This window comes from Dermacentor albipictus, unplaced genomic scaffold (genome assembly GCF_038994185.2).
Source record: "Dermacentor albipictus isolate Rhodes 1998 colony unplaced genomic scaffold, USDA_Dalb.pri_finalv2 scaffold_258, whole genome shotgun sequence".
In the NCBI taxonomy this organism is placed as follows: domain Eukaryota; kingdom Metazoa; phylum Arthropoda; class Arachnida; order Ixodida; family Ixodidae; genus Dermacentor; species Dermacentor albipictus.
In genome coordinates, this window is record NW_027225812.1 from 40,001 (window position 1) to 52,500 (window position 12,500).

General features: G+C 56.8%; 4 non-coding genes across 4 annotated transcripts in view; 3 read left to right on the forward strand and 1 right to left on the reverse strand.

The window, feature by feature from the left end:
• Positions 1-2,543: 2,543 nt before the first annotated feature.
• Positions 2,544-2,735, reverse strand: LOC139053839 (U2 spliceosomal RNA). Its single transcript, XR_011510822.1, has one exon. It is a non-coding gene; the product is annotated as a U2 spliceosomal RNA (small nuclear RNA).
• Positions 2,736-8,089: 5,354 nt separating this feature from the next.
• On the forward strand, positions 8,090-9,904 carry LOC139053832 (small subunit ribosomal RNA). Its single transcript, XR_011510815.1, has one exon. It is a non-coding gene; the product is annotated as a small subunit ribosomal RNA (ribosomal RNA).
• Positions 9,905-11,141: 1,237 nt separating this feature from the next.
• Positions 11,142-11,294, forward strand: LOC139053838 (5.8S ribosomal RNA). The gene has a single exon (XR_011510821.1). It is a non-coding gene; the product is annotated as a 5.8S ribosomal RNA (ribosomal RNA).
• Positions 11,295-12,359: 1,065 nt separating this feature from the next.
• Positions 12,360-12,500, forward strand: part of LOC139053836 (large subunit ribosomal RNA) — a 3,959-nt gene continuing 3,818 nt past the window's right edge. Inside the window, exon 1 of the ribosomal RNA XR_011510819.1 lies at positions 12,360-12,500. This exon is cut by the window's right edge and continues 3,818 nt beyond it. This is a non-coding gene — a ribosomal RNA (large subunit ribosomal RNA).

Sequence of the window (12,500 nt, forward strand, 5' to 3'; positions counted from 1 at the left end):
TATAAACTCATTACAATAAGAATCCAGCATACGGTTCATCATCGGCTCGATAAACGTTCGGGAAGTGGCGACTTTTAATGCCGTGATCATGAAGCTTAACAGCAGAGCGTGTTCATCAGATATGCCAGGGGTGACGTAACGCAAGGCGTGAATCGAATCTAAGATTGAAATGGCGTTCTGAATTCTTTTGGTTCCAGATAGAACAAACAAAAATATATAAAAAAAGCATGTCATTGATTGTCATTCAAACCTCAAGAGCGCGTGGAGAAAGTGTTCCGGTTTACATTCGGCAAATCGAAATGAACGGCTAAAATTAACCTATCGTCTGGTTTCATGCGGGAGATCACGTGCGCACGCAAATTTCTTCGTACGGGAATTTTATGAAGTGAAGGCGGCTACAGATCATTTCCTTTGTCTAGTTCATGTTCGTAGGCGCAAATTGCAAACGTAATACTTGGAGGAACGTTTCCACTAATCTACAGGGGCTCTCTCATTTCTCCGATTGCTCGCAAACACATTGCATTGCTAGTCGTGACGTTTCACAGTGACGTTTCACCATGCCCGTCGAAGTTGATTACCAGTACCGCGCCAGCGTCGACCGGCCGGCGAAGCGACGAACTCAGCAGCGCATGCGCGAGGCCCTACAACACCCCAACCGAGCTACCCTGCTTATCGGAGAGAGCGAGTGCGCGTGAACGCGGGCTCGTCTGACGATCTGGATTAAAGAAAAAAAAAAAAGTGTGTCCGAGATATTGACAAAGACAAGTGGTCGCTGTCGCTCTGAGTCTTAGCGCGTTATAGAAAACGTGGGATGGCGGTGCTTCCTCGAGGGTCTAAAAGTACAATCTTCGAACTAGCGCTCCCGGCGGAACGTGGAGCTAGCATCCTTCTTCTTGGAACGGTTTGCAATGGACTGCTTGAATGTGCCGACCACGCGTCACGGGTCGCGTATAGAGCCAACGTTTGGCAAGAACGCGTCTAGCACAACCGATCGCGGTTGCGATAACCCATCGTTGGTAGCGAAAAAAAGAAAGAAAGAAAAAAAAAACACCTACCCGCAGCTTGTTAGCAGTAACCGTAAATGTGGTTCTAAATATAGGTTCGCTGGTCACTGAAACTTTCTCATAACGCACACCACTGTAGTCCAAAAAGAACAAAGCACGCACAATGGATATGATACAGCCGTCACCGCATGATTTCGCGTTTTCCTTATTGCATTACTTTCGTGGGCATGCGCGCTAGGGCCACGCAGGCCAGGAGGCAAGGGGAAAAATAAATAAGAAATGATACGCGATCCTCAGCATTGACTTGGCTGATGTGGCACTCGCATTTATGTTCTTTACCTTAGGCGAGCGCAACGCGCCAACTGAACTCCAATTTCCCATAACGGAAATTCGTATTTGGCCATTTGGTTGTATTTTTGGCTGATGTTCGCGTTTTTCGCCCGAGCATGCGCTTCACTGCGCCGCTCGTTGCCCCTTCAATGCGGCTTCACTGCCCTGCAGGCGTGTTCTGCGTCAAGCCGAACCACCAGGCAAAAAGCCTGGGCGCCGCCATCTTGTTGAGAGCGGCGCCGGGGACACAATCGCGCCTAGCTCATTGAGTTTTCCCCCAAAACTGAACGAAATAGCCTTATTTAAATGAGAAAGATGCCGCGAGTGCCGCAACGAAGGACCTTAAGGATTACCGAAGGGTAACTGAGGGCGACGCGACGAGCTTTGGAAAGAAGAATGATGGGTGTAGCGCTACGGGGGATAAGAATAGAGCAGATTCGGGGGGTGAGCGAACAAACGCGAGCTAATGACACCTTAGTTTAAACCAAGAAAAAGAAATGGGCGTGCGCAGGGCATGCAATGTGGGGGGAAGATCATCAATTAAGGGTTACCGACTGAATTCCAAGAGAAGGGAAGCGTAGCACGGGGTGGCGGAAATTTAGGAGGGCAGATTAGATTAGGAAGGGCGCAGGCACTAGACGGCGACCGTGACCGGGCTTACACGTGACCGGGGTGCTTGGAGAATAATGGGAGAGGTCTTTGCCCTGCAGTGGTCGTAGCCAGCAGGATGATGATGACGAAAAGGTAGCAACAGGTATTCATAACATACAGGTTGGAAAGCTGAGGCACCTCTGAACCCTTGAATATATTTCGCCACACTTGGCCATACGACAAGTTTGTTTTCGAGGCGCTCGGTCCCACTGCAGCGAAAATGTTGCCGGAAATCGGGCACTCCATTTTTGTTTCATAGGGAACCTTTCTTCCACTAGGGCAGCGGATTTTCGCAGGGCGAGCTTGCTGTCGTTTACGGATCAAAGCGATAGTGAACTCCAAAATGCAGTGTTGGCTTTGAGTGGGACTTACATTGATTGCAAAACCCACGGCTAATCACCCTTCCCCCCCCCCCCCCCCCCCCAAGTGGCTCATTACAGCAGACAATCGTTCAGAAACACCGGCATCGTTGCGTATAGTATGGGAATGGTGCGTGTCACGTGAGTGCTCGCTTCGAGCTTGTGTTCTTCATTTTGATTGAATGAAGTCTCACCTAAGTGAGCGGGGGCCGATCCCGGAGGTAGTGCAATACCGGGCCGACCTGCGGCGGAGGTGAAGCAGGCTTCAAGCACTCCGCCAACTTCCAAAAATAGGTTTAATATCGTGGGTCCATATAGAACCCGTATCAGATATTAAGCTGATAAGAACAGATACTACACTTTGATCTTAGCCAAAAGGCCGAGAAGCGATGTCTTTCACTTCACTCCATTGTACCACTGCCTTGTGGGTGCCCTGGCGACATTGGTAACCTCAGCAACAGCGTGGGCAATCTTATAAAACCCAGCCCGTCTAGAGACTCTATGCTCTCTATCTCGCGAATCAACTCGCGACGCCTCAGTCTTTCACTGTTAACGAAACGCCGTCGCGTAGAAACGAGACCCGAGCGCAAGCTTGTTCGCAAGGCAAAACCAACGAAGGCAACCTCGTAGAAAACGGAACAGGCGAGCGGAAAACACGCGCAAGGGGAATGCTTACTTCCGTCTGAATGCGACCGCTCAAGGCGGCTTTCTTTGAGGCCTTCGTTTCAAGCCCGTGCGCAAGTGTAATACACTACGCGCATTTCCCTCATTTCCTTTTATTTACCGCAAGGCCCACTGAAAGTTTTCATACGGCACAGGCCGGGACGGATTGCAACGTGTCGATTCGACCGCTAGAATTAGGTAGCGCGCCTCATGTACGAATGAAAGAGAATGAAAAAAAAAAAATAAATAAATATAGAAAAGGCTGCGCACTCCTTCCAACCGGAAACATAGAGGGCAGGAAGATCGCCATGTGGAGCACAGGTGTTGTTAAAAAAGAAAGAAAGAAAGAAATAGCGCTACCCCATCATCTTTACCGTGTGCGTGTATACACACACACGCACACATATGCACGCGCACGCACGCGCGCGCGCGCACGCACACACACACACACACACACACACACACACACACACACATACGCACACATGCTAGCATAGCTTAAGCACAGCTGGAAAGCTCAGCCTTGCGCAAGAAAAAAGGACCACGCCCTTTCGCAAGCCCCTTTGAAACTTTTAAATGAGAAACATGTGTACAGCGAGGTCGTTCGAAACTGGCGCGAAAACGCATCCGCGCCATCTGTGTGCGGAACTAGGAAAACCTACGGCCTTCGCCATACAGAAAGAAAGGTAGATGGCGCGAGCTAACGCTCCGTTGCATACTAAGAACGAGAGCTAGTGAATAATGGCAGAAACGTCTTGGGAAGAGAGAAAAAAACAACAACAACAAAAAAAAAGAAAGACACGCAAGTTGTTGGCTCGCGCAAGCATTCTATTTTACAGCGAGTAAAGAGCATAGCAACTTCTCACAAGAGCAGCAAGAAAGACAAGAAGAACGTGAGAGAGGGGGAGAAACAGGCGCGTTTCTTTGGAATGCAGAGCATGCTGCACACACTATGAAGTGCCAAAGAGACGGGGAAAGCAGATGGCGCGATTGTGTATGTCCTCAAAGCTTGAAAACAATTTCTAAACTACAAGGTGTGCCGAAGTCCGCCTACTCTCATCAGGTTGCTCCCGCCTCCAATTGCATTTAAATTAAAATTACAGTCGCCTCAGAGGCAGAGAGAGAGAGAGAGAGAGAGAAAATGTGTACACTTGCTTCGCGCAGCTGCACCCGTTCAAATTTTACAGCAACAAGAGCACTCCCGCAGGCACAAAGTCCGCTGCCGCGTCCGCCGGGGCGGAATGCACTCGCTTCCGTAAATTGTCGTGCGGCAGACTGCTGCATCGTAGCACACCTGAAACCGCGCAGACGTCAGCGATCGCCGCGAGATCGCTGCGAGCGCTAAAGTCCGAAACCACGTCCGCCGGGGCGGCGGGAGCTCGATACCCCTTCACGAAACTTCTGCGTGTACACCGCCGCACGGCCACGGCGGAGTCGCTGGCATCCTGCGCGCAGTTGCATTGCGTCGCGCCGGGAATCGTTGAAGCCCCACGCAGACGTCGGCGTCGGCCCCGACCTGGCTGCGAGCGCTCGAAGAGACCAAGTCCGAAGCCACGTGAGCCGGGGCGGTGTGAGCGCGACTAAGTCCGAGACGACGTCAGCCGGGGCGGCGTGAGCGAGACCAAGTCCGAGACTACGTCAGCCGGGGCGGCGTGAGCGAGACCAAGTCCGAGACTACGTCAGCCGGGGCGTCGACTAAGTCCGAGACGACGTCAGCCGGGGCGTCGAGCACGCCGCGGTCGCTTTTCCCACTCTTACTCGAAAAATGGCGAAGGGGCCGCGCTAGCGTGCCTTGAATCGGTGAGCGGCGGTACCGCGGCGATCGCGAGAGCTCAAATCGGCCGTGCCAAGGCCAAATATTGGCGCTCGGCTCGGCGCAGTACGCCGCCTTGTCGCACGAGTACGGCCCCGTGGAGGTCTGGTCACTTATCGCTGCTCTTATAAGGGGCCGTACCGCCCTGGCCGACGTTGTACCGTAGTGCCGTTTTCGGCTTGCGCGTGTTCGTGGTGGTGTCCGCGCACCGCTCCGCACTCGAGAATCGTGCCCACGACGACGCGAGCGCTCGGAAGAGACGCAAGTCCGAAACCACGTGAGCCGGGGCGGTGTGAGCGCGACTAAGTCCGAGACGACGTCAGCCGGGGCGGCGTGAGCGAGACTAAGTCCGAGACTACGTCAGCCGGGGCGTCGACCAAGTCCGAGACGACGTCAGCCGGGGCGTCGAGCACGCCGCGCGCGCTTTTCCCACTCTTACTCGAAAAATGGCGAAGGGGCCGCGCTAGCGTGCCTTGAATCGGTGAGCGGCGGTACCGCGGCGATCGCGAGAGCTCAAATCGGCCGTGCCAAAGCCAAATATTGGCGCTCGGCTCGGCGCAGTACGCCGCCTTGTCGCACGAGTACGGCCCCGTGGAGGTCTGGTCACTTATCGCTGCTCTTATAAGGGGCCGTACCGCCCTGGCCGACGTTGTACCGTAGTGCCGTTTTCGGCTTGCGCGTGTTCGTGGTGGTGTCCGCGCACCGCTCCGCACTCGAGAATCGTGCCCACGACGACGCGAGCGCTCGGAAGAGACGAAAGTCCGAAACCACGTGAGCCGGGGCGGTGTGAGCGCGACTAAGTCCGAGACGACGTCAGCCGGGGCGGCGTGAGCGAGACTAAGTCCGAGACTACGTCAGCCGGGGCGTCGACCAAGTCCGAGACGACGTCAGCCGGGGCGTCGAGCACGCCGCGCGCGCTTTTCCCACTCTTACTCGAAAAATGGCGAAGGGGCCGCGCTAGCGTGCCTTGAATCGGTGAGCGGCGGTACCGCGGCGATCGCGAGAGCTCAAATCGGCCGTGCCAAAGCCAAATATTGGCGCTCGGCTCGGCGCAGTACGCCGCCTTGTCGCACGAGTACGGCCCCGTGGAGGTCTGGTCACTTATCGCTGCTCTTATAAGGGGCCGTACCGCCCTGGCCGACGTTGTACCGTAGTGCCGTTTTCGGCTTGCGCGTGTTCGTGGTGGTGTCCGCGCACCGCTCCGCACTCGAGAATCGTGCCCACGACGACGCGAGCGCTCGGAAGAGACGAAAGTCCGAAACCACGTGAGCCGGGGCGGTGTGAGCGCGACTAAGTCCGAGACGACGTCAGCCGGGGCGGCGTGAGCGAGACTAAGTCCGAGACTACGTCAGCCGGGGCGACGAGCACGCCGCGCGCGCTTTTCGCACTCTTACTCGAAAAATGGCGAAGGGGCCGCGCTAGCGTGCCTTGAATCGGTGAGCGGCGGTACCGCGGCGATCGCGAGAGCTCAAATCGGCCGTGCCAAGGCCAAATATTGGCGCTCGGCTCGGCGCAGTACGCCGCCTTGTCGCACGAGTACGGCCCCGTGGAGATCTGGTCACTTATCGCTGCTCATATAAGGGGGCCGTACCGCCCTGGCCGACGTTGTACCGTAGTGCCATTTTCGGCTTGCGCGTGTTCGTGGTGGTGTCCGCGCACCGCTCCGCACTCGAGAATCGTGCCCACGACGACGCGAGCGCTCGGAAGAGACGGAAGTCCGAAACCACGTGAGCCGGGGCGGTGTGAGCGCGACTAAGTCCGAGACGACGTCAGCCGGGGCGGCGTGAGCGAGACTAAGTCCGAGACTACGTCAGCCGGGGCGACGAGCACGCCGCGCGCGCTTTTCGCACTCTTACTCGAAAAATGGCGAAGGGGCCGCGCTAGCGTGCCTTGAATCGGTGAGCGGCGGTACCGCGGCGATCGCGAGAGCTCAAATCGGCCGTGCCAAGGCCAAATATTGGCGCTCGGCTCGGCGCAGTACGCCGCCTTGTCGCACGAGTACGGCCCCGTGGAGATCTGGTCACTTATCGCTGCTCATATAAGGGGGCCGTACCGCCCTGGCCGACGTTGTACCGTAGTGCCGTTTTCGGCTTGCGCGTGTTCGTGGTGGTGTCCGCGCACCGCTCCGCACTCGAGAATCGTGCCCACGACGACGCGAGCGCTCGGAAGAGACAGAAGTCCGAAACCACCTGAGCCGGGCCGCGGCGGGAGCTCGACGCCCGTCACGCAACTTTGGCGTACAAGCCACCGCACGGCCGCGACTGAGTCGTCGCCACCGTCCGGCTGGCTGCACTATAGCACGCCGGGAACCGGGAAAGAACCGCGCAGAGGTCGTCGTTTTGCCGCGGCGTTGGCGCGAGCGCGCGAAGAGACAAAGTCCGAAACGGCGTCAGCCGGGGTGTCGAGCACGCCGCCCGCGCCGGTCGCACTCGTGCTCGGAAACGGCGAAAGGGCCGCGCTAGCGTGCGGCCCCGTAGGGGCACAGAAAGGCGATTGTTCTGGAAACCGCGCTGTCCATAGGCGAGAGATTGCCGTTCGCGCATTCGGTCGACGCGCTGCGCTTTCACGACTTCGGCATTGCGCTGCCGACGTAAGCTTTCCATCTCGCTCGCGGCGCTGCGAGGCGGCACGATTTTCGCCAAACGCTCGTCGAAAGTGGCACGAGTACGGCCCCATGGAGATTTGGGAACTTATCGCTGCTATTATATGGGGGTCCCAGAGAGCAGTCGCCCCCAAAAGCGACCTGGGTGTTTGATATGCGGCGGGCTTCGTGCCCGTCAAGCGTGTCCCCGGTATCGCTCCCGTGGATCCCACAGCTGACGTCTGCAGCCTCATCCGCTTGATGCGTTAGGGGCTGGTTGTCGGACGACGCTTTCTCCACGATATCGAGTTGTGTTCCGCATCGTCCTCGGACGAGTCAAATGCGAAAGCGCCGAAGGCGCGGGCGTGACCCGTCGCCTGGCGGCTTTGCCGTCTCGGCTACGTTGCAAGTGTCGGTCGGTCCACCTGTGCTGCGGGCTCAAGAGAAACCGCAAGCCGTGATCGAGTCGACACAACCAGTCTATCGAGAATGTTGCGTGCTTCTTGCCGCGTGGCGATACCCGGCCCTTCGGGGAGGGCGCCGTAGCGAGCTCGAACGCCGTCGTCTCGGACTGTGCAAAGTGCTACTCTTTGCAAGAACGAAGCGTGCTGGGGCGCCTGAAGGTGGCCTCGGCATCGCAAAAACGGCGTCCGGCCTGCTTGACAGGCGGGACGCGCAGTTGAACGATTACCTGGTTGATCCTGCCAGTAATCATATGCTTGTCTCAAAGATTAAGCCATGCATGTCTAAGTACATGCCGAAATAAGGCGAAACCGCGAATGGCTCATTAAATCAGTTATGGTTCCTTAGATCGTTTCTTCCTACTTGGATAACTGTGGCAATTCTAGAGCTAATACATGCAGTGAGCCTGAAGCCCTTTGGGCGACGGGTGCTTTTATTAGACCAAGATCGATCGGGTTTCGGCCCGTATTGTGTGGTGACTCTGGATAACTTTGTGCTGATCGCATGGCCACGAGCCGGCGACGTTTCTTTCAAGTGTCTGCCTTATCAACTTTCGATGGTAGGTTACTTGCTTACCATGGTTGTTACGGGTAACGGAGAATCAGGGTTCGATTCCGGAGAGGGAGCCTGAGAAACGGCTACCACATCCAAGGAAGGCAGCAGGCGCGCAAATTACCCACTCCCGGCACGGGGAGGTAGTGACGAAAAATAACAATACGGGACTCTTTTGAGGCCCCGTAATTGAAATGAGTACACTCTAAATCCTTTAACGAGGATCAATTGGAGGGCAAGTCTGGTGCCAGCAGCCGCGGTAATTCCAGCTCCAATAGCGTATACTAAAGCTGCTGCGGTTAAAAAGCTCGTAGTTGGATCTCAGTTCCAGACGAGTAGTGCATCTACCCGATGCGACGGCTCGGACTGAACATCATGCCGGTCCTTTCTTGGTGCACTTCATTGTGTGCCTCGAGAAGGCCGGTGCTTTTACTTTGAAAAAATTAGAGTGCTCAACGCAGGCGAGTCGCCTGAATAAACTTGCATGGAATAATAGAACAAGACCTCGTTTCTGTTCTGTTGGTTTTTGGAATACGAGGTAATGATTAAGAGGGACAGACGGGGGCATTCGTATTGCGGCGCTAGAGGTGAAATTCTTGGACCGTCGCAAGACGAACTACTGCGAAAGCATTTGCCAAGAATGTTTTCTTTGATCAAGAACGAAAGTCAGAGGTTCGAAGGCGATCAGATACCGCCCTAGTTCTGACCATAAACGATGCCAACCAGCGATCCGCCTGAGTTACTCAAATGACTCGGCGGGCAGCTTCCGGGAAACCAAAGTGTTTGGGTTCCGGGGGAAGTATGGTTGCAAAGCTGAAACTTAAAGGAATTGACGGAAGGGCACCACCAGGAGTGGAGCCTGCGGCTTAATTTGACTCAACACGGGAAAACTTACCCGGCCCGGACACTGGGAGGATTGACAGATTGAGAGCTCTTTCTTGATTCGGTGGATGGTGGTGCATGGCCGTTCTTAGTTGGTGGAGCGATTTGTCTGGTTAATTCCGATAACGAACGAGACTCTAGCCTATTAAATAGGTGCGGGGTTCCCAGCACCTTACAACCTTCTTAGAGGGACAAGCGGCTCCTAGCCGCACGAAACAGAGCAATAACAGGTCTGTGATGCCCTTAGATGTCCGGGGCCGCACGCGCGCTACACTGAAGGAAGCAGCGTGTCTTTATCCCTGTCTGAAAAGACTGGGTAACCCGTGGAACTTCTTTCGTGATTGGGATAGGGGCTTGCAATTGTTCCCCTTGAACGAGGAATTCCCAGTAAGCGCGAGTCATAAGCTCGCGTTGATTACGTCCCTGCCCTTTGTACACACCGCCCGTCGCTACTACCGATTGAATGATTTAGTGAGGTCTTCGGACCGATGTCCGGCGCGGCCTTTCGGTTGCGCCGGTCTGTTGGAAAGATGACCAAACTTGATCATTTAGAGGAAGTAAAAGTCGTAACAAGGTTTCCGTAGGTGAACCTGCGGAAGGATCATTACCGGATTGTTCGAGGGTGACGAGCGCCATTGTTTCTACCCCGTGTGGGTGAAGCAGCTCGCTGCGCCCGACGCTTTCCGCCGCTGGCCCCGCTTGGACGCGGGGACGGCTATACCCGAACATGCCGGGGATTGCCCGAATTTCGAAGGGCGCCCCGTGCCAAATTTGTTGCGCCCAGTGGACGCCGGCTGCAACCTTGGACGGTTGGCTTGGCCGCGCCCGCGGGTAGAAACGGCGTAACGCACACTGTTGGGTGGGCTTTCTGAAGTCCGCCTCGGCACTCTTGCGCGGAATGGGAGTAAGACGACCCGACCTGCTGCTCTTGCCCAGTACGAGGGGAACGGCGAAGCGTGCGGTCGGTCAAGGAACTGACGGTCGAGAGCTAATGCCGCTGCCGCTTAGTACACACGGAACCGTGGTGCGAGCGCTCTCCCGTCCTCCGCGGCAAACGCTGCCGAGTCTGAAAAGGCTGGCGGCTGCCGGTCGCTTCCTGCGGCGAGTGTGGAGTAACGACCCGACTTTGTTGCTGCCCAAGTACTAAAGGAACGGTGCGGCGCTCGGTCGGTCATGGAACCGGCGGTATTGAGGGTGCGGCTGCCAAGTACGGAAGGAACCGTGGCCTAAAGCACTCTCCCGTCCTCCGCGGCAAATTCCACCGCGCCCGAAAGGGCCGGAGGCTGCCGGTCGGCTCCCGCTCGTGACGCGCGAGGTGTCGAGTTCGCGGTTCAATGCGACGACGTCTGCAGGCTATTTGCCCGCCGCCGAGGGAAAGGCGGCGTTGCTGCGAAGTACCGAAGGAAACGCGGCTTTGCTACGTCGGAAGCGTTCTGCGGTTTGCGGACTTGTGCGCTTTGGGAAGGCGCCGCACGTCGAAAGAGGAAGTACGGACAGACGAGGGACTGTAATCCCGTATTCGAACGCACTTGCGGCCAGGCCCTTGCTGGCTTCGTCTTCCGCCTCAAGTAGACTTGTTGTGGCTCCGGCGCAGAGAGCCGTCCCTGGCACTGGCCGAGTGGCTTTGGAGAGCTGCGCGAGTACGCGCGCGCCAAGCTCTTGTCTTTCGTCTCGAGTAGGCTGTTGGATCAGCAGCGGTCATGCGGAAACGCGTGACCGCCGAACGAAAGAGCGAAACAGGAGTAGCGCACGCCGAAAGGCGCTCTTCGAAACCACACACAGGGAGACGCCACGTGCCTGAAACACTGGTTGTACTGTACTGAATTGAACAAACTATTTTTCACGACTCTAAGCGGTGGATCACTCGGTTCTCGGGTCGATGAAGAACGCAGCCAGCTGCGAGACTTGGTGTGAATTGCAGGACACACTGAGCACTGATTCTTTGAACGCACATTGCGGCCTTGGGTCTTCCCTTGGCTTCGTCTGTCTGAGGGTCGGATCACATATCAAGAGAGCCTTCGGCGCACAGGGAACGTGCGTCCGTCGACTCGTTTTGACCGCGTCGGCATCATGGACAGTACGTTGAGCGCTGAAGCCACGCGCCAGCAACCTCACGAGAAGGAGACGGTGGCGAGCCGTCGTGCCAAATCTTCGAAGAGACGGAAACGAGGCATTACTACTGCAGCGTGACGAGTGCGCGCCTCTGGCAAGACCGCCGCAGGATGGAGTCGGATACCTGCAGGGAAAGAGCGGTCCAAGCTCGAGGCGCGAACGTCTGTTGCCTTGTAGCGCGCACCTTTGCGAGAGAGTCGGAAGCGATCGCAATTTGCGTTGTTTGCCTTCGGAGTACGTCGAGCTCCAGAGCTGGTCGCTCGCTCACGTCACCGCAGCTGTGTGGGCGCCCTTCCGGGCTTCGTCGCACGAATGGGAATCGGCAGATTCGTGCGAGGAGCGGGGAGGAGAAGGGTGGCCCCCGAAAGCGGTTCGACGCGAGAGCGCCGTCTGCGAGCGAGAAGAGCACGGCACGGCGGAGAATTGCCGCGAGACGGAAAATGTCTCCCTCGAGAGCGTTGGCCGAGCTGAAGCGTTCCGTCGTAGTCCGCCGTCGGTCCAAGTGCTTCGCAGTCTCTGTCCCCTTAAGACTGGGCCACTCCAGTTGGGGCAGGGGCGACGCTACACGAGACGATGCCTCCCGCCAGGTTTTAGTCGCCCCTGCGGTGCCCGCTGAAGCGGCGCGCTGCTAAGGCGATCTTTGCCTCGGTGGTGTTTTGGGCTTCAGACACGGTCGCTTACCACGCAACTGCTCGTGCGCCGCACGCGTGCAGGCGGTTCACCGCCTGCCAGCCTCGTCTATAAGTAGCTCCGTGTTGGGCGAAGGACGTGGTAGGGCGTCGCACTCGGTTGGCGCTGGGTTTTCGAACGTGTCGAGTCCGTTTCGGCATGTACCGCTCGTATGACGCACGCGCGCAGGCGTTGTGCCGCCTGCCAGCCTCGTCCGTAAGGACGTGGCAGGGCGTCGTACTCGGTCGTGCTGGAATGGGCGAAAGCGATGTATCCGTTGTCGACCTCAGATCAGGCGAGACAACCCGCTGAATTTAAGCATATCACTAAGCGGAGGAAAAGAAACCAACAGGGATTCCCTGAGTAGCTGCGAGCGAAACGGGACCGAGCCCAGCACCGAATCCCCCGTCCTTGCAGGCGGT